Source organism: Podarcis filfolensis, assembly GCF_964270895.1.
Source record: "Podarcis filfolensis genome assembly, chromosome: 2".
NCBI lineage: Eukaryota > Metazoa > Chordata > Lepidosauria > Squamata > Lacertidae > Podarcis > Podarcis filfolensis.
Window position 1 is genome coordinate 67,174,931 of NC_139605.1, and position 27,265 is coordinate 67,202,195.

At 42.5% G+C, this 27,265-nt stretch overlaps 1 long non-coding RNA gene across 1 annotated transcript; it reads left to right on the forward strand.

The window, feature by feature from the left end:
- The first annotated feature begins 16,659 nt into the window (after nucleotides 1–16,659).
- On the forward strand, nucleotides 16,660–26,376 carry LOC310756350. Its single transcript, XR_014544823.1, has 4 exons — nucleotides 16,660–16,757; nucleotides 19,831–19,953; nucleotides 25,230–25,323; nucleotides 26,311–26,376. It is a non-coding gene; the product is annotated as an uncharacterized lncRNA (long non-coding RNA).
- Nucleotides 26,377–27,265: the final 889 nt, after the last annotated feature.

A 27,265-nucleotide genomic window follows, 5' to 3' on the forward strand; every position in this document is an offset into this window, starting at 1 on the left:
CTTGAAAGTCTTGAGAAAGTTAAAGCTGGACAAGCCCCATCCTTTGGGCAGTCATATCTGCCCCCCCAAAACAAAAACAAAAAAAAACCCCCCAGTTTCTGGCAGCCAAAGAAGCAGCTTGGGGAAGGGGAGGAGAGAGTAGGAGTGAAGAATGTGCAGGTTCAATTAGGAAGCAGTAAAAAAACCAACAGCACACAATGTGCACTAAACTGTAATGTGCACGTAGTGTAAGACATGGAAGAGACAGGATCAATGCTGGAAACACAGCACTGGAGCCCCACCCCCTGCACAAGTGTCCAAATGCTTAGGGTGATTCTGCAGTTAACAGTGCAATCCTGAACTTGTTTTTTTGGAAGTAAATCCCAAGATTCCAAGCTTAGGTGAAACACACTGAGTTTTACTCTTGAGTAAACTTCTGCTCAACGACTTGACTTCTATTATGTACAGTGCAGCTAGATTGCTATGTTATGAAGGGTGGGCATGTGGCAAGGTTGGGAATTAAGAAACTGGAACAATAAAGATTGTCCATTTTATTTGTCTGGATTCTCAACACAGTGTGCTAGTTTGAACAAATGCAGCAGCATCCTTGAGAGCTGCTTCTCTTGTTAATGAATTAATTGCATGGGAGTGTTCTTGTAAACCACTCCCATGCAGGTTTTTCCCCATAAAAACAAACAAACAAATGTAATGCAGGAAAGCAATGTAACATGAATGCTTTGTTGACACCCGTGGAGCTGCTTTAGAGCAATGGATTTGTGGATTACCCCATGATCAACATGGTCTTACTGCACAATCTTATGCATATCTGTTCAGCAGTAAGTCCCACTGAGTTCAATGGGGCTTACTCCCAGGTAAACTGCAATAAGATTACAGCAAAGGTGGGGAACCTGTGACCCTTCAGATGTTGCTGGTTGGGGCTGATGCAAGCTGGAGTTCAGCAACATCTGGAGAGCCAAAGGGTCCCCATCCCAGGATTACAGCCTTAATATCCAAATTTGAAATAACATAAGCATGGGATTTAAATCACTTTACCAGAATCAATCCTTTAGACATGAAACATATAACGTTAATTAATGTCTAACGTGCATAGTCCAAAATAAAAATGGTTACACTTGGGGAAAAAAGAAAAAAGAAAAACCAACTCTTGGATATCTTATTGGAGCAACATCAAAGTAAAACAAGGAGCTTGGAGCATTTGTCAGATCATATCTGCATGGAACGTCAGAGGCTGATTTGTATTATTTGTATGGAAAAAGTCCCAAAGAACCAGTTTGGCACTAAATATCTTCATTACATTGTCTGACTTGCATAGGTGATTTAAATAAATCTAGCTTTTCCACTTTAATAATTTGGAGACTATGCTGCCAACTATGAATTTAAACAAAACAAAACAATTTCTGATGTCTTTATTCCTTTGGCATGGCTTATCTCCTTCTTCTTCCTCAAACATTAAAAAGAGGACAGCTGTTGCTGGATATGCTTATGAGTGACCGACTACTTGTCTCGTAACATTTTGACTGTAAATGGTGCTCGGAGACACAAAATAAGTAAGGCAAATTCTTTTCTTCTTTAACTAAGCAGTTCTGCTGATACTGGGAGTCTCTGTAATTTTCTGGTCTGCACCATTATTTACCCTGTTAGGCGTGGGAAATCTGGAACCATTTTAGATGGCATTTATAAGAGAACAAGCATGTGTGCATCAGTGAAGGTATCAGGGTGGTGAGTTTAAGATAAAAAAGGCAGGTGGCCAAGAAATATTGATGCTGATCCACAGCACTACAGTGTGATACTGATGCAACACCCACTTTCATGTCAGTGCAGGCAGCCTCACATTGGGAAATCCTAGACAGACCTGGAAGGTGGGGTATTATGTGAGCTGTGCCTGCTCAGGGATCTGTTGTAGTAGGGGCAGGGGGGAATTAATCAACACAATGCAGTTGGTCCCAGATAATGTCCAATGATTTGGCAAAGGGGAAAAGATGCTCTCATTTTATAATATACCGAACTGAATCCAGACAAATTAAGTTGCACCTGCCTGTTCCCACTGAAATGGTTTTCAGTTCCATTCAACCCATTATGTGAACCAGGGAAAATGGGGTGCTGAGATGCTTTGTCCATCTGCTTCAGTAGTGTCTGCTCTGGCTGGCAGCAGCTCTTCAGGATCTCAAGAAAGAAAGATTTTCGCATCACTTGCTCCCTAATCCTTTGATCAGGACCTGTCATGGATTGAACCTTGAACCCTTTGCCACTGACCTACGGCCCTTCCCTTCTACATGGGGCTTGGTATGGTTGCAGAAATGCTTTTGGGTGTGTGCTAATTTCCAAGTGCATACAGCCTGGGAGCATATCCTGCCAAAAATATTTTCAAAGAGGAACTGATGTTGCTGTATAGACCCATGAACCAGGAGCAGAGAACCAATGGCTATCTAGTGGTTGTTGGACTAAAGCTCCCATCATGCCTGACCATTGGCCATGCTGGCAAGGGCTGGTGGGAATGGGTGTCCAGTTGAGGGCCACTGAATCCCCCTCCCTGCCATTTTTGTTTACTGTAAGCCACTTTTGAGTTTATTTTATACAGAAAGGTTTGTGGCTTCCCAGAAGTATGTGGTTGGCTACTGTGGGATGAAGAATGCTGGACTAAATGGACTTTCACTCTGATCTAGCAGGATTCTCTCCCTAGCAGAGCAAGTTTTTTTCTGCTGGAATAACTTAACCAAGGTTGTGTACAGTGTACACACATTATACCTTAAAAGCATGTTCAAAACACATTCTTTGCCACGAAGAATGAAGGGCGCAGTAGTTTACCCCTTACAGCATCGCAATTCCCAGCTACCCTTAACAAACTGTGGTGCCCAGAGTTCTTTGAGGTGAAGAAAGTGCTTCAAATGTGCTTTAAAGGTGCGGCCAGAATCCATGCAAAGTGCTCTTGATCATGTGCTGGTTCAAGGCATATTAGTGGATTGAGCATTATTCTAAATTATGTTAACAATTCTGAACTGAACCAGATTAATTAATATAACATTAAAGAGAGTGACACATATGAACTATTAAGAAACATCATTTTAACACCTGTTTCCTGAAACTATATTGATTCAAACCAGAGAGCCAACAGACATGAGGACCAGGCAAGGAATTGTAGCAAAGATTGAGTCTCTTTAGGCACTGAAAACTGAAAAACATAGTTATGTGACATCTTGGGCCAATTGTATGTAAAGACAAGGATTTTGTCTATGTAACATTCTTTAAGTCTGCCCCCCACAAAAAAGGGGGAGGGGGAGGGAGGTGATATTAGACCTGGTGGAACAAACATGGTACAGAATGTTCAGTCTTTGGCACCAACCTCCTGGTGATGGCAGAACTTGTACCTGATTTTAAACAGAGTTTGCAGGATTCCATACTTATAAAGCAAAAGATGAGAACAGCAGTGCAGCCAAGAGAAGCTGTTGCAGCATCAGCAGGAGGTATGGAGAAGAAGAAGATGAAAGCAATGGCCAGGAAGGTTCCAAATGGGGACATTGCTGCTGGGACTCCTGCTAATTTGAAATGCCTCTGATGGGCTTTCCCTATAGAGATGGCTTGCATTATCCTTGCACTAGTCTGCCCTGGCAAAGCTAACGTGAAGGAGGTGAAGTTCCAAGATGCATTTTGGTCTGTACCATGCCTCAGATAGCTCCTAGTTATAGGGCTACCTTGGCCCTATGTCTGGCAAACATCCTTTGGCAGGTAAAAATCATCCCACTTTCTGAGAATGTACATGGTGTTCGTTCCCTCAGTTATAACCTAGACTCTTACCTTGAATCAGGGGGAGCATGTTGTGGCACCAGAAAAACGGGGGGAACACAAGGAGCAAAGTATAATTCCAGGCGGCTAAGTTGTGTCCCACATCTGAAAGAAGTGTAACAGCATATGCAAATAGCAGGACTCCAGCAATGCAGGTGGAAAGCTTCTTGTTTGAGGGGGATTGACTGAACTCCTGTCCTTTTCTGGTTAGCACACCCATGCCTGAGTTCTCTTGGGGTGGACCTTCCCTGTAGAAATGCTTTGCCCCCCAAGAGACCAAATCTCTGTCACCAACATGCACACTCTTTTGGTGTTGAGCAAGGGGAGTCAGGAGAGATCAAACAAGCTGCTCCCTGGTGGATTGAGCACCAGGGCTCTTTCTCCCATTCCCAGTAGAGCGCCTTTGAAGTACAAACTTTTAAATATGCTCTTTTCGGCAAACTAATAAACAACTTTAAGCATTTGCTGAGGAAGACGTGTGTTTGTCCTGCATGCTATTCCTGCAGGCTGTTTTCCACTATTGCCTCTGGTTGCAACCTAAGTCCTGGTGGACGTTTTAGTCTCCAGGAGGAGCAGAGGAAGGGAGTCAAATGGGGAAGAGAACTAAAAATGGGAGAGACACAGCAGGACTGGGTCTGTGAAGAGAAGGGCCTGGCTGGAAAAGCGCAATGGGTGGTGGAAGAAGCACATAGACTGGGGCGTGGGCAGCCCTGCCAGGAGGGCCAACTGGTCTAGCGCAGGGGTGGAAAGTCTCTTTCAGAAAAGGACCACGTTTCCTTGTGGGCAATCTGAAAGCTGCATGATAGTGTTGGACAAGGCTAGAAAAGGGAAGAAGAGGTCAAGACAACAGGTCCCAACCATTAAAATGCCAGAGGTTTATATATACACATTGGCCTCTTTTAGCCTACATAAAAACCCCACTCCCCCCTTCAAACTCGGCTCCCCTAATTATTATTATTTTTTTGAAATTTCAACAGGACTGGAATATCACAATTTTGATTATCATTATTATTTACTTCTATTGTGCATTTTTTAAAGGAAACACCCTCACAAATCTCTGTATGCCCCTTGTTTGTGTGCCCCACTGGTTGAGAAACACTGCGCTATCCAGCAAGCAAGAGAGATTATCACTGTCAAGAACATATTCCAGCTAGACAAAGGCAATTGGATGGGGGCAGGGTGGTCTCTGTTATGGGTGAGGCTCAAGGAGGCAAGGATACTGCCTGGGTAGGGGTGTTGGGGAGAGTCCCAGAGGCTGCATGAAAGGCCACATTCACTGTGTCTAATAGGCATTGTTCTGTGAACACCTACTTTGTGTCTCCACCTCCTGGTTTAGTGCCATTCTTCTTCACAACATTCTTGCAAGGTAGGTCAGCATTTTAATCTAAGTAGTGAAAATATGCATGGAAGCTGAGAGGAGTGACTTGCCTAAGGCTAACTGTTGGGTTCATAGCAGGGGCAAGATACGAACTCTGGACTTTTAAGTTCATCCTTCAGTTATTCAGCTACTACATTACAATCCTAGGCTCACAAAAACCCCAACAGAGGGAAGGGAATGTAAGTGTTTCTTGTGGATGAGGCTCTCACAGTGGAAAGAACTGCCTGAGAGAAAAGAGTAACGTAAAACTCTGGCCTCTGCAAATCTATGCATTTAGCAGGGTAAAGACTTCTAACCTGGGGAAAGTGTGATTCAACATTTCCAGAAGAGGAGTCTGAAAAGCAAAATGCTAAGGACGGTTTGTTTATTTGATCTGCTCAGAACAGATGCATCTAACTAGGGTGTGACTATATATGCTTGTAGTCGTTTATGAAATGGCAAAATGGGTTTTAAAGAAAATGGATGAAGCTGTAAAGATCCACATTTACAGAGAGACCCTGGAGACACTGCTTGCAAAAGCAATTGTTTTAATACCACTCAAAACAGGGCTTTTAAAGCTACATGCTCGGACTACATGTTGCTCCAAAAAGTGTTGTATGTGTGCAGACATCTGTTGCTGGCAAATGAGCAGGCCCAGGGCTGCTTGCCAGCTTGCCTTTTTTTGAAAGGGGAAAAAGGAGACTTGCAGTGTTAAATACATGTGTCATCACTGGGCTTCTCTCCCCGCCCGCCCCATCACAAAATCTAAATTGTCCTCTTGTGCAATCATATTAAAATGTGGGGGCTTTTTGGGGGGGGGGGAGGAGGTAACCTCATAGCCCAGTAACGTTTATTTGAAATTGACTTCCAAGTCTTGCTGTGTATGCCACAAACAACACACAACCAAATATTCTTAGCGGCAAGGGGGTTTCTCCACCAGTTATCAAGAGGAGTAAAGTGGGATTGAGTTGCAACAGCACCTCTGGCATACAGCAGTGAATTATGTTGTTGTTTTAAATCAGAAATTCTGTTCAGAGGAATTGGCTGTAGACAATTCATTGGGCATTGTTCTACTGACTCTTTAGCAGCCAGGTTGCTGCTGGTGCTGGGGGGGGGGGGGGCGACTGACTCCCTGCTTCTCACAGATGGCCTTGAAGACAATGTGGATGCTGTTCCCTACTCCCTCTCCCACAAGTGATCCAGTTTTGGATATAATACTCCACACAGTTCTTAAGAGACTGTCTAGGAACCTCTTCCATGTAATGCGTACTTTGAGCCTTGCGTACTAAGCGGAAAGTTCCCAGTTCAAGACTTGTGGTGGGAGGTGGAGGTTTGAACTTTAATGATGAGGTGTCCATAATTGCAATGCTTTTTGTTTGATGATTGCAGTGCTTTTACTATATAGCAAGAATGAAGAACCTGGGGCCCTCCAGATGTTGTAGGGCTACAACTCCTACCACCTCAGACCATTGGCAATGCTGACTGAGGATGATAGGCGCTGGAGTCCAACAACACCTGCAGGGCCAGAAGTCATCTATCCCTGATATATGAGGTCCCAGATTCAGTTCACACTTCAGTTAAAGGATCTCAGGTAGAAAGCACTGGGGAGGTGCGCTATTAGTCACAATAGCACAGGGCTAGCCAATGTGGTGCCCTCCAGATGTTTAGAATAACGACTGCCATCAGTCTCAGCCAGCAAGGTCAATGGCTGAGGATGAATGGAGTTATAGTCCAGAGCACACAAAGTCAGCAATCCCTACTGTATGGCAACATCCGATGTTCATCACAGCCATGGATGGACAGCTCTGCGAATCAGCTTCTGCACAATAGCCATAATGTGTAAGTCTCAGCTTTTATTTCAGTGATTAAGAGTGGAATGAAGGTAGACAAGGTAATACCTTTTGTTGCTGCTGGTGTTCAGTTAATTAAGTTAATGTGCGTGCTTGAGTTGAACAGAGCCACAGTTCCATCTAAGAGAGTTATGAGAAACCCTATCTTTAGCTGCTCTCGTCCACAGAAGATGGCTTGATAGAAATTAAAACCCCTGTCTGCTGTACATCCCTTTTAAAAATCAAACCGTCAATGCAAATTCAAGGCTACATAATCCCGTATCCAGAGTTATGCAGACCTAAATCCCATTAATTTCACCGAGACTTAAGTGGGAATAGCAAGTCTCCCAAGACTGCAGCTGTAGTATATGCACATAAAATGTATAATAGGAAGAGCTGCATTCTTAGTGGAAATTAAAAGGCAGAGGATAATCAGTTGTAAGAGAGGAGTTAATAGCTGATCAATCACAGGTTTCTTAAGGGGGGAAAATCCAGGCAAAAGGAAGTAAAATGCAGTGACAAAAGAAATGTATCAGGTCTGATTGCCCATTCATTTATAGAGGTATTTTTAAGGATGATAAAAAACTAAACATAAATTATGTGTTGGAAGTCTTTCATCTTTGTGAAGCTTAGCATTCCTTAGCTTTTTATATTTGTATATAAATATTTTTCCTTGAAGCACAGTTAGCTTAATTGGAGGTAAAAGCTATTCCATTCCATTTATTGGAATGTCCTAATATGATTTCCCCTAGTTAATCATGTCTATTCCTAAATATAAGTTTCCTTTTTCTTTTCTTTCAAGTTACTTCAAAATGAGAGGGCCTGCGTCGCTCTTTGACCTTCTGTTATATATCAGACCCTTGAAATGCAGCATTTCCAAAACGCAGCAGATGGATTTAGTAAATTACAGCCTGCAGAGGAAACGGTACCCGGAGCCGAGTTAGGATAGAGTGTGGGGTTAAATGACACTGGGAGATTTTCTCAACTGCATTCTTCTTCTTACTGGAGAATGTGGAGCATTTGCTTCCTGTGACAAGCATAGCAGAACCCTCATTATGAGCTTCAGTACGCTAAAGTTCTGTAAAGTGCATTTCCTTCAACAGGTTTCTTTTTGATATTTTGCCTCTGACGGATGGACCTGTTGTTTTCTTTTGGAAAGGGTTCTCCTGAGGGTAGAGCTTTTGAATTCTACAGGTATAGTTGAATTTGTTTGTTTATTTGGTTTCCAGCTCACCTTCATAGGCACCAAGGCGCCTGAGATCCTGAGGCACATGAGCTTGTCAGTTCTCTGTTGTACTAGGCAGAGATTCCCAAACTGTGTGCTGGGGTCCAAAGAGTATGCCACAATATGTTTGCTCCTTTCCCCTCACAGAGGTACAATTCCCAGAGGTCCTTGGGAAGAGGTATTGATAGTTAAAACCACTCTGGGAATTGTAGTTCTGTGAGGCAAATAGAGGTCTCCCAATAATTCTCAGCAACCTTAACAAACGACAGTTCTCATAATTCCTTGGAGGGGCAGCCATGACTGTTCCTCTGATTATAAACAGGAAGTGCCAGGAGGTGGGCAGGGTGGCTTAGCTATTATAAATTTGGGGAATGTAGGCACATGGTATGTCTGACGTTTTCTTTTCATAGGTAGCACTGGGAAACCAGTGCACTTGGGATTTCAGTTTTATATCCAAGAACAGTGTTGCTGCTACTGTTGTCCCTGACAGGGGCTCAGTTTCTCCAGCTGCTGAATGACAGCCAGCCCTTCATTATTTCATGTTCTGTAACTGTCAAAGATACAGAACCCTGTCAGGGTAAAACAGAGCTGGCAACCCTAACAGTAACAAATAAAATTACTTAAGGCAAATATAAGGGGGGAAAGGTCCCACCATTATAACATTCTGGAGATTATTAAATTGGCACCTGATGAGTTAATAACTCAATTTGGTTTAATAATAATAATAATAATAATAATAATAATAATAATTTATTATTTATATCCCACTCATCTGGCTGGGTTTCCCCAGCCACTCTGGGGAACAGAATACTAAAAACAGCCAACAGAATACTAAAAATATGATAAAACATCAAACATTAGAAACTTCCCTAAAGAGGGATGCCTTCAGATGTCTTCTAAAAGTCAGAGAGCTGTTTATTTCCTTGACATCTGGTGGGAGGGCATTCCACAGGGCGGGTGCCACTACTCAGAAGGCCCTCTGCTTGGTCCCCTGTAACCTCACTTCTCACAGTGAGGAAACCGCCAGAAGGCCCTCGGTGCTGAATGATGGGGGTGGAGACCGATGTAAGCAACAAACAGGCATGGGTGAACTCACTGTATTTCTAAAGAAAAACAGCTTAATGGGCAATACAGGACCAGACAACATAGTTGCGCCTTTTTTGCTGGTCCCCACCTGGATTTGGCATGGAGGGTAAGTTGTAAGCAAGCATGACTTACAAATCATTGCACAACATCATTACTAATCACCAGGCACACCTGTTAAGGCACCAGCCTTAACTTCCAGTAACCCAGATTTGTGAAGTTTGACCCAGTTGATGTTTTAGTGGTAAAGAGTGAGTTTTCCTGGGGGAAACAGAAACTACGCTATGCCACTGGGTCATTGGATCAACCTGGACACGAACAGTTATAAGAGGACTTCTTATTCCGTTAAGCCTTATTTGAGTAACAAGGTCTTCCTGATTATTATTTTGTGTGTGTGTTCCTATAGCCCTTCTTCCTGGCTTATTCCTGCTTTGTATTTCAGTACTGACTCCATCCCATAGCTCCTGATTCCAAGTTCCTGGATCACCTCTGACTGCTGCCTGTGGCCAAGTCCTGCCCTGACACCTATGAGGTCACTGTCAGATGGAGAGGCAAGGCTGGAAGATAATTGCACTCTTTATCCACTACACCATGAAAAAATATGTGCTGCTAGCATGGTAGGCGCATCAATCAATAGGCATCCCTTTCAACCCTTTATAACAAAGATCCATTTGTTTACAAGAATATATAACAAGGAGGTGAACAGTAAATGAGAGAAAGGTAGATGTGATCACAAACCCTTTCCAGGTCCATTAGCCTTAACTTCTCTTTCTAATGTTCTGCTACTATGTTTATGGCATTTCCAGGTCCAGGCTCATCCTTTCAGCTTTTATTCCATTAAGGAATTATTATTGAATTTATTGGATTGGTTATGTGACAAGGGACTGAAGAGCATCTGTTAATTACTGCATGCTTCCCTGATGGTTTTCGAGTGTTGCTCCAAGTCTTGAATATCAGTAAAATGGTGGTGGTGGTGGTATCTCTCAATGACTATAGACCAATAGCTCTAACATCTGTTGTTATGAAATGTTTTGAGAGATTGGTGCTAGATCATATTAAGGCTGGTCTTCCATCCACTCTAGACCCGTTCCAGTTTGCATACAGAAGAAACAGATCTACTGATGATGCTATTTCCATCGCTGTCCATACTGTACTGAGTCATCTAGAACGACAGGGAACCTACGCAAGGCTGTTGTTTGTGGACTACAGTTCTGCCTTCAATACAATTCTGCCAGACAGGTTATTTCTTAAAATGACCAATTTGGGTATACATCAGAAGATCTGTCTGTGGGTAAGGAATTTCTTGACTGATAGGCCGCAGACAGTGAGAATGGGACCTTACTATTCTTCTACTCTAGTATTAAGCACAGGAGCCCCTCAGGGATGTGTGCTAAGTCCCTTTCTCTATTCCCTGTACACATTTGATTGCACCCCACTGTATAAGTCCAACACAATCATCAAATTTGCGGATGATACAACAGTGGTGGGGCTCATTAGTGAGAACAATGAGACTGCTTATAGGAAAGAAGTACAGGGGTTAATTCAATGGTGTAAAGAAAACAATCTTATGCTTAACACCAAAAAAACCAAAGAACTCATAATTGACTTTAGGAGAAAGAAAAGTGTATTTTTACCATTGTACATAAATGGCGAGGAGGTGGAGAGGGTTGGTAGTTTTAAATACCTGGGCATTTATATCTCTGAGGACCTCTCATGGACTGCAAATATTAATATGGTTGTGAGGAAGGTGCAGGGGAGGTTGTATTTCCTGAGAATGCTCAGGGGACTGAATCTATCTCAGCACCTACTTCTGTCCTATTATCACAGTACCATCGAGAGTGTCTTAACCTATAGTGTATTATCGTGGTATGGGAGCAGCTCCGAAACGGATAAAAAAGCTTTACAGAGAATAATTAAAATTGCCCAGAATGTTATTGGGCTCCAACTACCAACCCTGGATGAGATCTTCACGTCTCGCACTTTGAAGAAGTCACACAATATCCTGAGAGATCCCACCCATCCTGCTCACAACTTCTTTGAACTGTTGCCTTCGGGCAGAAGATATAGGACAATGAAAACACGAACCACACGCCTTCTGAATAGTTTCTATCCAAGAGCTCTGATTGCACTAAATAATGATCTCAGGGCCAGTTGCAAGAAATAGCAAGCAGGGAGTAGGAAGGAATGAGATAGGTTTTAGGTTATGTTATGCCTTTAAATAGGTTATGTTATATTCTGGATTATGTTATGTTTTATAGATTATGTCTGAATAGGATGAGAGTGTTGGAGATACGTGTAAATGTGTATGTGAACCCGGTCTTTGGGGGGGTGTTTGATTTTCGTTGTTGTGTATACTGTGTATATACGGACAATGACAATAAATTTATCCAAAATGAGCTTAAGTGGCAGAAAAGTACCACCATGATAAAAGAGATACTTTTAGGAGGATAAAGAAGGTGTCTGTGTTTATTATTTGAGTAGTTCAATTAAAAAATTGTGTTGTTGTGTGTTTTTTTTAAATCTGACTTTCCCAGCAAGTTCGTGACTAAGCTTGCAAATATTTTTTACTAGTACTGTTCCATAGGATTTCACCATGTGCCATCACCATCAGTCTTGCTAAGGAAGAATTAAGTACATTACAAATAGTCTCATTATTAAGTGCTTGCAAACCTACTGCAGTTCCATTGTTCCAATCCTTTTTCGTTTGATCTAACCTGAATGGGATGATTTCCATAATACTATCTATCTGTCCCAATCCATTGCCTTGCAAACATTTGGGTCACCGGAATATATGGTTCATAATCATGTGACAGATCTTGGTGGACATTGCTGCCTAGTTAAGGATGACTCAAGGGATTTGCCGGTGTGCAAAATTAGGCTTGCAGGAGCTACCTCAACAACCACCGTCATCCGACTTCTGCCAAAAGGAAATTCTGGTGCTCTTCCAGGCATGCCTCAACAAACCTATCCATTTGCAGAGCTGCTCTTACTCACCTCGGGAGTCCTCCTACCTCTGTCAACAATATTATAGTTGCCATCTGCTCCCCGCCTCTTGCAGCAATCTTTGAAGAATACAGTGGTACCTCGGGTTACATACGCTTCAGGTTACATACGCTTCAGGTTACAGACTCTGCTAACCCAGAAATAGTACCTCGGGTTAAGAACTTTGCTTCAGGATGAGAATAGAAATTGTGCTCCGGCAGCGCGGTGGCAGCGGGAGGCCTCATTAGCTAAAGTGGTGCTTCAGGTTAAGAACAGTTTCAGATTAAGAATGGACCTCCGGAACGAATTAAGTACTTAACCCGAGGTACCACTGTACTGGTTTTCAAAAGTGGCCTCTATTCCAAGCATTCAATAATATCTGGACTTAACTGGACAAATCCTACAAGGCTAGGGAAGTGAAAGAAGGATATTGTGAGATGGATCCAGTGCTTTTTTTTCTTCTTCAAAAAAAATGTTTAGGGGTACTCTCATTTTGACTCAAGAAAACCACCATTTTATAGTTCAAATCGGGAAAAATAAATACAGTAAATGGACAAAAGTACAAAGATTCTGCGTTCCCCCAGAAAAAAAGCACTGGACGGATCTATCCTGAGTGCCTGTGACATCTGGCCCTTAGGAAATCAGTACTGCAGACAGTGCAGAGTGAATATACTGAAAGAGAACAAGTGCAATTTGTGGAGGAGGATGCTAAGGCGACGAAGATGAATGCTAGTAGCATTCATTTCAAGCCTTCAGGATCAAGGGTGCTAAAAATCTAAATGAAGTCTACAGAAGTTCTGCAACAGAGTCAGGTAGCTCGCATTTTTTAAAATACTAAAGCAGCTGTAATTAAAACAGTGCAAAGGAAATAGGGCTCTGTTGCATCACGTGAACAAAGGATCATCTTTCTAGGCTTTTGTTTACCTTGATGTTTGCTGAAGCTGAGGCAGTCAGTGATGTACTGCAAGCAGGGAATGTGGTTACACCTTCCCAGATCCAGACTGCCATGTGATGAGGGGCTAATAATAATAATAATAATAATAATAATAATAATAATAATAATTTATTATTTATATCCCACCCATCTGGCTGGGTCTCCCCAGCCACTCTGGACTGCTCCCAACAAAATATTAAATCACGACAAAACATCAGACATTAAAAACTTCCCTAAACAGGGCTGCCTTTGGATGTCTTCTAAAAGTCAGATAGTTGTTTATTTCCTTGACATCTGATGCGAGGGCGTTCCACAAGGTGGGCGCCACTACCAAGAAGGCCCTCTGCCTGGTTCCCTGTAACCTTACTTCTCGCAGTGAGGGAACCGCCAGAAGGCCCTCGGAGCTGGACCTCAGTGTCCGGGCTGAATGATGGGGGTGGAGACGCTCCTTCAGTTATGTCTGGCTGAGGCTGTCTAGGGTTTTAAAGGTTAGCACCAACACTTTGAATTGTGCTTGCAAACGTACTGGGAGCGAAGAACAGCTAGGTTGCTTCCAGATGTGGACTTGGTGCTCCTGAGCTTTGTGCTCTGCTCGCTCAGCCCACTGCTCACTGCTGCGGGTGTCACTCCATCAATGCAGTATTTCCCCCTGCCCAACATGCAGCCAGGGTTCTGCCCCACCATTCCCAATGGGCACCAGCCCCCAGGACAGACCCCAGGAGCCCCCACCTACTTGCAAGGCTGTGGGTTGAAAGCAGCATTCTGTCTGCTTCAGGAGAGCAAGAAGAAGTTTTGAATCTCTCCTGTCCAGGAGAAACATTTGCATTTTGCAGCTGGCTAGAAAGCAGAAGCCCTTGAGCAGTTAGGGCAAGGACTACATGCATAGTATTATTCATAGATCATGTTATTAAAGATCTCAAGAAGCTGATGGGATGAAAATAATCAGACAGTTTTGTAGCTGACTGTGATGAAATGCAGCGGAGTGTTATAACTGCAGTCCACACATCCCACTGAATTCAGTGTGGCCGACTTCTTAGCAAGCATCCATAAAATCAGACTGTATGTACGTAAAAAAAACCCCATAAGAGTGTAATCAGAGGGTTTGTAGGAAATCATAGAGTATAATCAGACAGTATGCTGGAAATCATGCTAAACTGAAACAATTGCACCGTGGCATTTTTACCGCTAAAAAAATATCAAATTAGTGCTGCTAAACTGAGTGCTATATTACTGATCGGAGCAGCGTAGTGAAACTTACCACCATAAGTGAAGGCAACACACCTGGTGACAAGGAGCAACTTTTGTGATAACAGAGTACATGTCACCTGAAGCTATAGTGTGGAGATAAAGATTTTAGGCACCACAATTTATTTGCTTCCTGGAATACCTAGTTATAGAAGCCACCCACAGAGGCAGCTGTTCCTTTAGTGTTCCACATGGCACAGAAATGAATCCAAGCTGTGAATAGGATTATTGCAGAATGATTATTGTTCAACACTAGAGCTGCAACAAATAACTGAATAATCAGTTAGAGTAATCCATCAAAACTGTTGCTGTGCAATGCAATGCAAGTCTACTTGCATAGCAGTAATAATAAAATTATTATTTATTACATCTGAAGACAGCCCTGTACCAGGAAGTTTATAATGTCTGATGCTTTATTATGTTTTATATATTCTGTAAGCCGCCCAGAGTGGCTGGGGAAACCCAGCCAGATGGGCAGGGTATAAATAATAAAATTATTATTATTATTTATTATTATTACTCAGAAGTAAGTCCCATGGAAGTCAATGAAACTTACTCTCATGTCAGTGAAAATAACTATTTTACACAGAAGTAAATCTTATTGCGGACGTGGGTGGCGCTGTGGTCTAAAACCACAGCGCCTAGGACTTGCCGATCAGAAGGTCGGCAGTTCGAATCCCCGCGACGGGGTGAGCTCCCGTTGCTGGTCCCTGCTCCTGCCAACCTAGCAGTTTGAAAGCACGTCAAAGTGCAAGTAGATAAATAGGTACTGTTCCGGCGGGAAGGTAAATGCCGTTTCCATGTGCTGCTCTGGTTCGCCAGAAGTGGCTTAGTTATGCTGGCCACATGACCCGGAAGCTGTACGCCGGCTCCCTCGGCCAATAAAGCGAGATGAGCGCCACAGCCCCAGAGTCGGCCATGACTGGACCTAACGGTCAGGGGTCCCTTTACCTTTAAATCTTATTGAATTAAATGGGTCTAACTTCTAGGTAAGTGAGGTCAGGAGTGCAGTCTTAATTGACTAAATAATTGCCCTGAATGAAGCAGATTTAACTTAAGTATTATGTGGCAAGCATTGTCTTAGAATAGGCATTCCTCCTGTATCTCTCACAAAGGAGAGGGTGGCTCTTCTAAGATGATGCTTGCTATGACAAATGTGTTTCATCCATGTGCAAATTTTAACAATAGATTAAACAGATCAAGACACTCATGACTCACTAACTAAGATTTTCTTAACTAGGTTACAACACTGTTGATCATTCTCAACATACTGGATTTGAAGTTGCCTTAGCACCAAATATGCTGCTTTCCCACCAATGTTGTCCCCCAGTTTCAGTGAAAAGATGAACTTGGGTGTGGTTGTAGCTGTTGTAGAACTTCTGCACTTTGAGACTGGAATTGGCACATTGCATCCACGGGGCTGAGTAAAAGAGCCCTAGGTTAGCAGATAACCATCCTAGTTTGGGCTATTCACTGTCTAGGTAGGCCGCTATCAGATGTCTTGCACTGCCTTGATGATGGATTTGTTGTACTTTCCGGTAGTTTCCTGGTAACCTTTGCAGTATTAATATGCTGTTCCTCATAAACCATAACATGAGATAACTCTTTTTATGGGGCATCTACCCAACACTTGCATCAGCTTGTTGTTTCCTTATCCTTCTTCTGATTTTTTTTTTAAAGAATTGTGCAATCTTGGTTGCTACTCTTTTGCATACTCTCTATTACGCCGTGATGTAGTTGGGTGGATGAGTCTATCGTGAGACACATTCTCTTTGGCATAGAGCTGAGCCAAACAACTTGCTCTGCTCTCTTTCTAGCACTTTCTGAGGTGGCGGCCCAGCAGTGGGTGGTGGCCACTGAAAATGGCAGGGTCGAAGGTAGGGAGACCAGCAGTTGGTGGAGCCTTAGCCAATGACAGGCAGAGCAACTTCTGGTAGGTTACAAATAAGAAGGCAGGCAGCTTGGGGCTGTCTGAGGGCTGACAGAGCCCTAATGGTCCAGCCTTCACTGGTGGTTGGGCAAAAGCAGGAAGCATTCATCCTTTGGGTGATGATGAATGCTAGTAATTTTTTGTGGTCTCAGGATGTTTATCATTACAAGATGGCAGAGGGTAACATTGCTTTCTCTCCTTTTACAGAACAAGCTTTGCCGCTGCTTCAAGTAGCGACAGGGTTGCAATGAGTACATCTTCCCATTCTTCAGCCCTATATAATGGATCTGGCAAATGGGGTGAATCCTTATCTCCCACAACCCCATAGATCAAGTTTAAGAGGTGGGGAGAGCCAGCCACCCATCAGTCATATGACATTGCAATTACATCAGGTGAATTATTTTTGAAAAGCGCTCTGCATGTAAACTCTGCACTGTGCAGCAAGCTATGCAAGCCCTGGCCACCAGCTGATCACCAGGGTTTTCATGCACAATGCTATGCAAGCTCCAATGACCAGCCGCACTGTGCCATAGTATAAAATGCCCCATAGGGAACACTGCTATATCATGATGGAAAAAAGATGGCTACCCCAAACAGCCCTGGCAAGGTGTGTCTGTGCATGTGGACATGCACCTTTGTAAACTACCCTGAGGTAGCTTGCTCAGCTGCCTAATCCTATCAAGTAGTAAGGCGTTTCTTTTCTTTTCTATCACATATCAGCTGCCAATGTTTGGTAGAATGTATGGTAAACTGATCATCTAGAAATTCAGTGTTTATGGCAACCTCCTGCTGCTTTTTACAGCATGTTTGTATCATGCCATTACGCTAGTTCAGTACATCACCACTCTTGGCAGATTTTTACCATTTCTTTAGAGGAAACAGTGAAACATCTGCTCTTCTTTAACAAGTCTGTGTGTGTGATTCTGTGATGTGTGTGTATGTATTAAGCTTGGGTACCAGAAGACACATAAAACATCATTGACTTAAAAGACTGCAATTCCCCGTTTCTCTTCCTTTTTGAGGAAGTCGTTGAAGAAGGAAGCCAATGTTAACTTTTTCGGCTAATTATCCATCAAGAGTTTTAATATCTGTGTTTGGGAAAATTTCAAGGCCACCGTCTGGACCACCACCCAAGACACTTACGGCAGGAACTTTAGGGATTTTAAGATTTCATGTTCCAAATCAAACTGCTTGGCTTACCAAAAGTTTATCTCATGGATATATAAAGAAATTCTGAACTCAGGACCAGGACACTAGAAAGGGGGGCGGGGCGGATACATTTTAAATTTTGTTCTGATTGTTCTTCATGTTTGCTTACTCTGTTGCCTGCAAGATCCTAGCTGCCATATTTTTACTCCCATCCACTGAATTGTTTGTGAAGCAGCTCACTCATTAACTGTTGGACTTCTTTCCAGTCTTCAGAAGGTTTCAACTTCACATAGTCAGCCATCTTCAACAATTTGCCACTCATACCTATTTTAGATGGAAAAGAGCCAGAAATTCATGGACAGGATGCTAAGAACCTAATAAAACTGTGCCTACACCTATTTCCCATCTCCCATTTTGTGTTTATACCCCCAGCCATTTTTCACTGGTTCCTTTTTTGCACACTTATAGCTCAGTTACAGAACTTGAGTAAAATAATTTGAAGAAAGGGAGTAAGAGTCACAGTGAGAAGACTTGCAGCAGAGTGGGGCACTTAGTATGGAAAGGCTCCATCCTCTTGGCAGATATGGAAGACCGATATAACTTCACGAGCATATGTGCTAACCTAGTCCAGCCTTTTGCTTGATAAATTAAATTCGGAGCTTATTCAAAGTAGTTCTTCTTTCAAGTAGACGCACTGACTTCTGTTTCAAGCCAGCAACCTTGCAGAAATCAATGCATTTTGAGGTCAGTTCAGTTGTTATGCAGACAGTGGCGTAGCGTGGGTTGTCAGCACCCGGGGCAAGGCAAGTAATTTGCGCCCCCTAACCTGTGGATTTGCGCCCCCTAACCTGTGGATTTGCCCTAACCCCAGATGTTGCGCCCGGTGCGGCCGGCCCCCCCTGCACCCCCCACGCTACGCCACTGTATGCAGAGTACTGCAGGAAATTTGAGATCCTAGCTCTGCTGGATTCTGACCTCCCTCAACCCCCAGGGGGCATTTTGACAGATGGGTGGGATCATTCACCTGCCAAGCACCTGACATCACCTTGCTGTCAAATGAAGTGTGTTCATTTGCTTGCACCGTTTGAATCAAACTGCATGGGCAGGTTTGCAGGAGCTTCTGACCACCTCATTGGCAGCCGGTGCAAATCCACTTTCTGAAGGGAGCCATATCTTTACCTGCTCTGTCCACCTGATGGTATGTATGACATCAAATGTAGGGCAGGTGGATGGGATTGAGAGAAAATAGCTTAATTGAGTCTGTGGCCCACAAGGTCCTCACCACTGTGCTAGGGCAAATGCCCATGCAAGTGAAGGGCCTTGTCACCATGTCATTCTTCCACCTTTGCTTTGTAACATTTGTGCAAATGTAAAGTGGCTTGATATTAGCAAAGTATGTATGCCCCTCCCTCAGATAGCTGACTGTTGGTTTGCAAGAGGGATGGCACACAACTTGATGATAGCACATCACATTCTATGCCTTGCATAACATCTAGCCAAGCGCTGATCATCTGTAAAATGAGAATTATAACATTGGCACAGGGATCTGTGCCAATAAATCTATCTGGGTTGTGATTGATGAAGGAATGCATGTGCCTTCAGACTGATTCTAACATCCAGTGGTAAAGTCCAGGGCTGGATCTAGACACATCAAAGAAGCATTTCAGTTAAATGCATTGCAAACTTTGTATGAGAAATCAGGTTGGCAAAAACGGAACTCCACAGCGCCATCTGGTGTCACAGTGTTATAATGCATATACAACGCATGTAAAGCGTTTTTTCTTTGCCAATGTAGCTGAGTCTCAGATTTCAGGTTTTCCGGATCATGATGAACCCTGCATCCAGGTTTCACGAAGGTTTTTATCCCCAACGTGGCCAGGAAAGGGACCACAAGTTGCATCCTCATCTGGCAACCTTCCCTGGAGCAATGGGTTCCTTCTCAGCACCAGGCAGAGAACATGTTCTCCTCACTCTCATGCAGGGATCACCAGCATCCTGAAAGGCAGCGCATGACCCCTTCCTTTCATTGCTGACAACACTTCTCTTAATAGACTAAGTTTGCTCAAAATGACCATGATGGCAGGGAAAAATACTTTGAGTTTCTTTTTTAATTATCGATTTCCTTTGCTTAAGTAATGCTAATGCTGTAGTTCTAATGAAACTATGAATTAAGAGGTCATAAATCTAAAGATACTGTGACTACCACAATGTGGGATGCGGAACAAATAAGCCCTATGGGGTTTATTATATTACACCTTGCTTTGCACAGATGTTATCTATGCTACTTTAAATTATATTGTATTGCTTTCCTTTCAGTCATGACAAAGCATAAGTTGTGAACAAGAATACTGAGAATCCAACCTGAGGGGAAATGAGGAAGAAGGCTGAGCTGAGAGCTTGGAAGTCCCTGAATTCTCAATTCAGCAGTAAATTTACAAGGTGGGCCTTGACAGGACACTACACTCTCTCCCAGCCCCCTACAAAGCTGGCAATAATGGGGAGTAAAATTAATACTGGTCTTTCTTGCAGGGCTGATTTCAGCCTTACTGAGATATTGTATCTGAAGCACTCTGAACATGGAAATGTGCTGTGTAAAAGCAAATTATGATCTCCATGCACTGCTTGCCAATCAGTCAATATTTAAAAACTGATAAGTGTTCAAACATTATTTTAAATTTCAATAATAAACAAAATGCTTCTAATGAAAAATAAAAAGCCTGTTTCTGGGCTCAAACAGCTTGATTGTATGTAACACACTCCAAACACTTCAGAGTTATCCAGAACCAAGCAGGAATAAGGGAGATTAAACTGGTCCATTGCGGGAGGGGGGGGGCCTCCAATTTCTGGTGGACCACTTAGCGTTTGGAGTCTTGAAAGAAAGGATTAGGTGTGCTTTGGTCTCAACCAGTGCATCAGGCACTTCTAATGCCATAGAGTATATAGAGGAGCACTAAGTACAGATGAGGTATATGCCAGTAGACTATACAAAGTGTCAGCCGCCCCCCCCCCCCCCGTTCTAGAAGAATGTCAGCCTTCAGCCAGTAATCTGCATGTCATTTTCCTGTAGCTGCCACCCCATTGGAAATCAATGCCCTTTGCCTTAAATAATGCATTTGACATACAACCTGGCAATAATACAGACCGATCTAATGGGAGAGTGTATCCATTAGCCTTTTAGATAGACCAATTTCCTTCAAAACGAGTAGCTTGCAGTAAGGTTGTTCACACAGCTTATTTTAAGGCCTAAATCAGCCCAAATCCAGGTGCTCAAGGCCTAAAAACCTGAGATCTGTGCACAAAAAATTGTTCAGGAGTTGTTGACACTTTCATAATTGATTGCTTTCTGCAAGCTGTTTCTATACATGTGCACCTGTTAAAGTCACAAAACAGGGTGGTGTTGCATGGTGGCCATCGTATTAGGTGTGCAGCAGCAGGGATTTGGGTTCTCTGTGTTTATATTGGGCTTTCAGAGGGCTCCCGTGGGCTGCCACACAAGAGCGTGGATGTTCTGAAATTCTGACACCAGCAGCAGGAGGAGCTGAGGCAGGCAGACAATGCAATTAATCATAGTAGATAGCAGAAGGTGCTAGGCTTCCTACACCCCCTAGTGGACGGCTATGGAATGGCCAAGGTACTTGGCACAGTAAGCTTGTGCAAAAAGTGGGTGTTTCTTTTTTTAAAGCAACTTATACCACCACCACCACCACCACTACTAATAAATAATTGTCCACCCTAAGGTCTCAAGCAGCTTACAGCATTAAAACATAATATTAAAAACAATTTAAAACAACCGAGATAGCCAGAGTGTGAGCTGTATCATTACATAGCCAGGCTAAGCATCATTTCTGTTCAGAAACGTAAAACAGCACCATATGGAATATTGCAATGCTTTAATATGCTCTAGAATCATTACCTGGTGGGCTACTACAATGAGACACAGCCTGTTAATTATGCCAAAACAACAAAACAAAACCTCAGAATGTATAATTATGTCTTCAGCAAAATACTTACCTTTTTTTTGGTATGGGTTGCAAATGATGTTTTTTTTTGTTTAGTCATTTAGTTGTGTCCAACTCATTATGACCCCATGGACTAGAGCACGCCAGGCACTCCTGTCTTCCACTGCCTCCCGCAGTTTGGTTAGACTCATGTTTGTAGCTTCGAGAACACTGTCCAACCATCTCGTCCTCTGTCGTCCCCTTCTCCTTGTGCCCTCCATCTTTCCCAGCATCAGGGTCTTTTCCAGGGAGTCTTCTCTTCTCATGAGGGGGCCAAAATATTGGAGTCTCAGCTTCAGGATCTGTCCTTCCAGTGAGCACTCAGGGCTGATTTCCTTCAGAATGGATAGGTTTGATCTTCTTGCAGTCCATGGGACTCTCAAGAGTCTCCTCCAGCACCATAATTCAAAAGCATCAATTCTTTGGAGATTAGTCTTCTTTATGGTCCAGCTCTCACTTCCATACATCACTGATACTGAATATTAAAACAGTTTTCTTTCACATTGCCATCATTCCTGTGCTCAGGCACACGGTCCAGAATCTGTTCCTCTGTTCCCTGACTACATTAATTTTTCTCCCATTTCTTTTCAATTTTTTCATGAGTTAGTTCTTCAGTAATTTCTGCCAATACATTTTATGTTTATTCCACCTAACAAAGCCTACACCCTACTGAAATCAAATTGAAAGTTAGATTTTCACTGAAGAAGAAAAGGCAAGATACGGAGTGCAATATGAGGACCGATTCCTTAGCGATACTATATACAATTCTCTGTCTCAGGCAAAAAAGAACAGAAGCGCTCTGAAACTTGCAATTTGTCTGGCAGGAGGGGAAATTGTTTGTTTGCTTGCTAGTTTTGGAAAGGTCCTTATGAACAGATGCCATCCAGGACAGAGAGCATGACTAAGCAGCCAGAGAAAGGGAGCAAATATTAATTATGCTGAACTATAGCCAGTAATGGTCCCTACTGATGAAATGCTGCATTTTTATGACCTGGTATAATTTGTAGCATGAAGCTACCCAGTCAGGCTTTGGAGAAGAAGTCATTAGCCTTTCAGAAGCTGCAAGAGTGACATCATGTGAGTAATGCATGTCTTAGCCTTCAGATGACAATATACCCAGTCTTCTGCTCTTGCTCTTTCTGGGGTCACTCCATGTTGCTAATGCAGGCTTCCTCAACCTCGGCCCTCCAGATGTTTTTGGCTTACAACTCCCATGATCCCTAGCTAGCAGGACCAGTGGTCAGAGTTGGTGGGAATGGTAGTCTCAAAACATCTGGAGGGCTGAGGTTGAGGAAGCCTGTGCTATTGGCACTGAGTCATGCTTGCATTTCATTCTGCAACTCAAAATGTGATGGTTCAATGTTAAATCCTTCACCAAAGTCAGAGACTATGGCATCCTAATTTTGCTAGGATTAGAATCAGAGTTGCGCAAACCAGTCCTTTGTATTCCTCAGCCAATTCTAAAATGGCACAGTTTGCTCTTCCTTGCCACTACTTGTGGAATGCTATAATTGGATTGATTATAGGCTGCCTTTTTTCTGTGAAATGGGGCAGACTTTTGGGGATATTGGAGCAGAAAAGACCCAGAGCATTACAGAATGTTACATTCCAGCTATGCATTCTAGGAATTCTACAGGACCCAAAAGAACAAAAATATATTGGATAGAATGTTACAGTTCTAGCAACAGAGCTGCCATAATTTGCTATCAGTGAGGGGGGTGGTCAGGATAGAGAGAGAGGAGACTTTCACCCACCCTGCATGTCCCCAGGAACCATTTATATGGCCATGGATTCAAGAGCTGACCAATGGCTCTAACTGGAGCAGCATCCTTCAAACTGGGAATTCCCTAGCTTCATAAATCAGTGGACCATGGGGGATTCTAGCTCTCCCCCTTGAAGGTTGAAGTCAGCCTTCTCCATTTGCAGGGACTGTCCTGTTTGTGCAGAAACACGTCCCATTCATATAACCATAACTTGCTTCTAAGTTAAGGGTTTAGGATCAGGAGATGGAAGTGGAAATCAAATGTTACAGATGCACGGCAGATTCCACCCCTTCTGTTTGCATACACCTGGGTGAATGGGAGGCAGTACAGTGGTACCTCAGGTTAAGTACTTAATTCGTTCCGGAGGTCCGTTCTTAACCTGAAACTGTTCTTAACCTGAAGCACCACTTTAACTAATGGGGCCTCCTGCTGCCACCGCGCTGCTGGAGCCCAATTTCTGTTCTTATCCTGAAGCAAAGTTCTTAACCTGAAGCACTATTTCTGGGTTAGCGGAGTCTGTAACCTGAAGCATATGTAACCTGAAGCGTATGTAACCCGAGGTACCACTGTATAAGAAGAAAAGGTGTCAAACTCTTATGGGGGGGGTGTCTGTGGATCTTTCCATAATATGGGCCCTGCACTGCAGGGGGATTAACGGAAAGTTAGTACAAGTACTATATGGTTGGAGGATTAAGTTGCATTTAAGAAGGCACCTAAAAATTCAGGGGTGGTGTGCCTTAATTGTCTATTCACTAGACAATGTAGGCCCTGGAAATGGTCCTTAAGATGTCTTCCCTATACTGTATTATGTTGAGACATGCACTGTATTTAAAGTCTTAAAAGAAGACCCCCTCCCCCACTCAGAAAAGCTCCACACCCTTCTCCCATAACAAATAGGAAAACCTTTACTTGGTGGTTTTTAATGAAAATGCCATTTCGTCGTTCTAATGGCCAACAGCTGGGGAAATGAATGCTTTTCTCCTTCATCATCTAAAAACTTATTTGGAAGAGTATTGGTTTGTGGCTCTACCGGGTAACTTTGCTGATGATCTGATTTTAAAAGTCATTTAATTTCTTCTAAGACCACAGTGGTTACCATAGAAATACATTTGCTGCAAAACAAGGAATAATTAGTATACATTTGTTTCTTCATATCCCTTAATTTCTTCCATTCAGGGTCTTAAGCATATAATTAAAGGGATTATTTGGCTTTTTGATTCCCCCCCCCCCCAATTCGTTTAAAGACCATACTCTTGTGTCGGCAGCGCCTAAGTCACATTGAGTAATCAGTCCAATCTGTTTGTCTACATGGATAAAAACGTCATGTTTTCCGCTGAAAACTCAGAAATGTAAGTAGCAATGAATTTTAGGATTTTTCTTTGTGTGCAAACAAGTAAAGCAACTGATTTACACAGGTAACGCTATAACCTAATGTTGTTAGAGGAGGTACTCCTAAAGAACGCTTTATGAGTGTGAAGCTCTCCTATATATGCAGCTTTCTCTATTTGTGGAATGGCTGCTTCAAAGGCGGGGGAGGTCGTTGGCAGCAAGAAACTGAAGCATGGGAGGAGGTGGGGAGGATGTGAGGGACAACTGGATCAGCCCCAAGGTGTATTTGCCAATCAGATGTGTGTGGAAAACATTTCTCACTGGATCTCTCAGCAGAGACAGAAAGAACATATGGTGAAAATGGACAATCGCGTTTTAGTTGACTCGACATGTTCTGTCGTGGTGAAGTCTATTTAAACAACCCAACTTTGCAGATAGAAAATGAAGGCTGCAATCCTCTGTGTGCTTGCCCAGAGTAAGGCCCATTGAACTTAGAGGAACTTAAACATGCATTGGATTGCATCATGCATCCATCCTACACCCAGAACCTATTATTTGCACATTTTTTTCCTAATTTATTTCAGTTGCAAAATATTTTTGTTTTCTTGGCGTGTTTATCCAACAGGGACTTTAGCGGTGGAAGAAAATGAATGAATGCGGCAATATAGCAGAAGGAGGGGTGAAAACAGTGTAGAAGGATTACAAATAGGCAGATGGAGGTAAGTCATGTTCCAGCTGAACTTGCTCCAGCTGACCTGTTAAGGAGCCATTTGGGTTTTTTTTATAAAATATTTATTAAAGTTTTTAAAGGTACAAAAAGAAAAATCAAGAAAAACATCATTTTAAACAACAACAACAAAAAATGAAATACAAAAAAGAAAAAAGAAAGATCAAAAAGAAAGAACAAAGAATTAAAATCCCTTAAACAAAAAGAAAAATCAAGAAAAAATACAACAAATCTTCCCATTTGTTTTCTTTCATTAGCTTATTTCCCTGACCTCCTCACACCTCCCTTTTTTGTATTCTAAGTCAGTTATCCATTTCAGCAAATCCTTTCCCTCTTTTCAAATTTTTGTCCTGTAAATTTATCTTGATATTAATATAAATTTACTTTCCCTCCTTTCACCAATTAACAGTCTGTTTTTTCTAAATCTTTGTAACATTTCTGCTAGAAATGTTAAGGAGCTTTTTGAAGATGTTAGTGGGATGTTTTCAAGCATTTATTTAATAGTAGAGAAGATTTGATTTAATACTTGTACAGTATTCCTCATTTCGAACAACAAATGTTGAGCTCAAAGCAACTCACGATAACATTAACAAAGCAACACACATTGCAAGCACTATATTATCAAACACTGTGGCATATTAATAAAGCAAACAGCAGCAACAAATTCACCAAAACAATGACTACAATTCAATAAAGTCATTATAATTCAAAATATGAAAATGAAAGATTGAGAAAAAATTGGGAAGGGGAAAGAGAAAGAAAACATGCAAAGTGTTTCAGATAGGCCAGGCCTTCCCAAGAAAAGCTGCCATGGACCTTTGAAAGCTCATTGGGTACAGCATGAGACTCTAAATCTCAGAGTTGTGGGTTGGGCAAAAGATTCCTGCATTGCAGGGGGTTGGACTAAATGACCCTCATCGTCACTTAGAATTCTATGATTCTTTTTCACATCAATATATCTCATTTCTTTATTTCCTAGAGAAACAGGAATGGAGTCATGCAGAGAGAGAGAGAGAGAGAGAGAGAGAGAGAGAGAGAGAAAGAAAGAAAGAAAGAAAGAAAGAAAGAAAGAAAGAAAGAAAGAAAGAAAGAAAGAAAGACAAGGAGCAGAAACAGCTACTATGTCCATGGCTTAAGTGGACTAGGGTTTATGTAGTGCTTATTTAATGTTATTATTTGTATTGCACCTTTCTCCCATCCTGGAAAGTCATCTGCATGTGGTTTTTAGGTACTGACCAAACCAAAAGCTGCTTAGCTTCAGCAAGATGGTGGAACCCCAAAAACAGAATCTGATTTCAGTATCAGGATTTAGGACATAGTGTCAGATTAAAGACAGTCTTTTGAGGTAGGTGTCTTTGCCTCCCCACTAAGAAACTCACAAAGGCATGCTCGCTTGCTGGCAGAAGATTGAAGAGATGCGTTTACCAACATGAGACTGTTCGCTGACAATACATCACAGATAGAACTTTTGTGCCACATGAAACACAAAGGTGCATTTCATACATTCATCAACCCCATGTGATGGTGGTACAGGTGCATATGCCTCTCCACACACCTGAGCGAATATATTGATGGCATTTGGGGCATACATGTTCATACATAGTTGCGTGGCAAGACCCTCAAGCTGACCCCCCATTAGGGTAAATAAATTCACACAGACACGAGCGAATGTGTTGATGGCATTTGGGGCATACATGTGCATACAGACATAGTTCTCACATCATTCATGGCTTCATGTGCACAGGGTATGGGTATACAGTCCTACTCTTCCCTCATACATACTTGAACCATAGTTGGGCTAGGGTGTGAACCAGCCCCTACTAATTTTCTCAAGACTACCTATCAAATTCATTGTTGGGATAGGAACCTCGAACATAAGCTCCAGAGTTCTGTTGCCTCCTGGAAATACACAGATTCTCTTTGCTGCTGCCACA